At 37.2% G+C, this 3,490-nt stretch overlaps 1 long non-coding RNA gene across 1 annotated transcript; it reads left to right on the top strand.

Annotated features, from left to right (window-relative positions):
* The first annotated feature begins 584 nt into the window (after nucleotides 1–584).
* LOC124367166 lies at nucleotides 585–2,820 on the top strand. Its single transcript, XR_006922879.1, has 2 exons — nucleotides 585–1,327; nucleotides 2,511–2,820. It is a non-coding gene; the product is annotated as an uncharacterized LOC124367166 (long non-coding RNA).
* The last annotated feature ends 670 nt before the right edge of the window (nucleotides 2,821–3,490 follow it).

Raw genomic sequence — 3,490 nt, 5'->3', positions numbered from 1 at the left:
GACCTTTTCACGTCGGATTTGCGGCGTTGTATTCTACTTATAGAGACCTTTAATTTGACTCGTGCATTAATATAAGATTTCCTTCTGAATCCTTGCGGGCCATCCCCCTGACATGAAAAAACTGAAGTTACTTCAAAAAGTAGACTTATAGGTGCAGTAACGATGTACCATGTTAAATTGCTTTACCTGTAATCGTTCGGGAATTACCAAGCGCATGTTGTTAGACTATGTATAATTATAAATTGGGATAGAGCCCCTTATTGGTCTGAGCTGCCTTTTCTATACTGCAAGCCGTATAAAACGACAGTTGGTTTCTGTAAGACTCAGATTTTGAATTCAATCATAATAGAGTTGTTACAAATGAAGTTTTATTATTATCAGTTTGAGAATGAAAGGTTCAAGTCTTAGTATATGAATAATTGAAATATAACCTTTAATGTTTAACACCTTTATTGTGGCTCTATACTGAGTAAACTTTAATATGTAGTATCACTCTGATTATATGCCGTAAGGCGTCTGACACAGTCAAAGTATTAAAAAAGTATTTGGGACATGATAATTATTATAAAAATATGTTCTGAGTCAACACTACCAACCAGGAGTACCTGTAACATTCACAATTTTATCAAAGAAACTAAAACTTACACTTTGTTATTATTTTATAAATTACTGTAAATGAATTGTTCCTCTTATACTACTGGCTTAAGGATAACACTTTTAACAATTTAATAGTATTCATTCAGATCTCAAATTAAGACATTTCTATTCAACAATTGGAGAATTTTGTAACTATAGAGATGATTTATAAAAACTCATTTAAATTGTGGAAGTGACATAAACATGAGTAGATAACATTTCTGTTACAATCTAGTAGAAACTCCTATTGTGCTTAAAGTCTGATGTGCAAGATGTGAAAAATTCCAACAGCCATTAACTGTAGTAACGGCAGAGTTTTTGAAAATTGGCTTTTCCTTCAAACTGAACGTTAATATGAAGAGACAAGTGGAGATACAATATAATGAATCAAAACCCCAGGGACAATGATAAAACAGTCAAACAACAAACATCTACACCCATCACAGTTCAACAGAAGATCCAACTTGCTAAAATCCTGCTTGACAGCCCCTGGACTACTGATATACATTAAAGAAGACATACCAAGGATATTCACCACCATATGGAGGATATGCACCAGGTAACCAAATTCCTGTTTGCAGCCGCTGCACTGTTCATCCAATCTGAAGACATGTTGTGGATACATACCAGGTAACCAACTTCCTGTTTGCAGCCGCTGCACTATTCATCCAATCTGAAGACATGTGGATACGTACCTAAATTCCTGTTTGCAGCCGCTGCACTATTCATCCAATCTGAAGACATGTGGATACGTACCTAAATTCCTGTTTGCAGCCGCTGCACTATTCATCCAATCTGAAGACATGTTGTGGATACATACCAGGTACCTAAATTCCTGTTTGCAGCCGCTGCACTATTCATCCAATCTGAAGACATGTGGATACATACGTACCTAAATTCCTGTTTGCAGCCGCTGCACTATTCATCCAATCTGAAGACATGTGGATACGTACCTAAATTCCTGTTTGCAGCCGCTGCACTATTCATCCAATCTGAAGACATGTGGATACGTACCTAAATTCCTGTTTGCAGCCGCTGCACTATTCATCCAATCTGAAGACATGTGGATACGTACCTAAATTCCTGTTTGCAGCCGCTGCACTATTCATCCAATCTGAAGACATGTGGATACGTACCTAAATTCCTGTTTGCAGCCGCTGCACTATTCATCCAATCTGAAGACATGTGGATACGTACCTAAATTCCTGTTTGCAGCCGCTGCACTATTCATCCAATCTGAAGACATGTGGATACGTACCTAAATTCCTGTTTGCAGCCGCTGCACTATTCATCCAATCTGAAGACATGTGGATACGTACCTAAATTCCTGTTTGCAGCCGCTGCACTATTCATCCAATCTGAAGACATGTGGATACGTACCTAAATTCATGTTTGCAGCCGCTGCACTATTCATCCAATCTGAAGACATGTGGATACGTACCTAAATTCATGTTTGCAGCCGCTGCACTATTCATCCAATCTGAAGACATGTGGATACGTACCTAAATTCCTGTTTGCAGCCGCTGCACTATTCATCCAATCTGAAGACATGTGGATACGTACCTAAATTCATGTTTCCAGCCGCTGCACTATTCATCCAATCTGAAGACATGTGGATACGTACCTAAATTCCTGTTTGCAGCCGCTGCACTATTCATACAATCTGAAGACATGTGGATACACACCTAAATTCCTGTTTGCAGCCGCTGCACTATTCATCCAATCTGAAGACATGTGGATACGTACCTAAATTCCTGTTTGCAGCCGCTGCACTATTCATCCAATCTGAAGACATGTGGATACGTACCTAAATTCCTGTTTGCAGCCGCTGCACTATTCATACAATCTGAAGACATGTTGTGGATACATACCAGGTACCTAAATTCCTGTTTGCAGCCGCTGCACTATTCATCCAATCTGAAGACATGTGGATACGTACCTAAATTCATGTTTCCAGCCGCTGCACTATTCATCCAATCTGAAGGCACATTGTTCACGTTGTACACTATTGGCTGTTTGCTCACCACTATTTCTAACATTTTGCATTTGAACACAAGTCACTGGGGTTGCTGATAAATGGATTTAGTTGTGATGTATTTCCTCTCCACATCTTCATAATTGTAATTTTTGTTATTCATTCAATCGTGTAATTTCTAATGTAACAATAAAAAACTTTCTCTTAAACCTCACTATTTACTTGTCTAGATTATATAAAAAAACAAAATGGATGAAGAATAACGATTAAACCTCTTTCCTTTGCTATCAACTCACAGTGTAGGGTGGTTTATAATATGCTTATGATTAATAATTGATACCCTATTAAAATTATATAATCTTTATAAAGGCCATAATTGTAAACTAATCTAAAAACTGTTTAAGCAGCTCTTAAAATGCCAGATTTATGACAAATAATTGCAATTTTTACACCTAAAAAATGTAATCTCTACTACATCAAAACATTTTTTCAGCAGTGACAGTCAACCTCTGAAGTTATTAGAAGAAATCGTCTCATGCATAAAATTCCATCCAACAATACAATTTGGAAGGTAGTGTGGAGACAGTGAGGTAAAGGAGTTTCAGTGAGTTGAGAAGAAACCTTATTTCAAAACATATCCCACCAGGAATTCTAGGTAATATTGATGATAACTGGGATGATCCTTGTGCACAGGCCAAAGACAGGTCTTCAGTATGAGTAGATATGCAAAAATAGCATTTCTGAAGTCAGTGATCATTATTGTGATGAATATAATAATTATAACTAGCCCTATTTCATTACATCACGGAACATGGCTACTCTAGTGACTACTGAAAGGTAAGGTATATCTGTTGTCTACAGAGAAAAATACATAAAGAA

The sequence above is a fragment of the Homalodisca vitripennis genome, chromosome 8 (genome assembly GCF_021130785.1).
Source record: "Homalodisca vitripennis isolate AUS2020 chromosome 8, UT_GWSS_2.1, whole genome shotgun sequence".
NCBI lineage: Eukaryota > Metazoa > Arthropoda > Insecta > Hemiptera > Cicadellidae > Homalodisca > Homalodisca vitripennis.
Note: the sequence above shows the minus strand (reverse complement) of the source record. Positions and strands in the feature narration are given on the sequence as shown.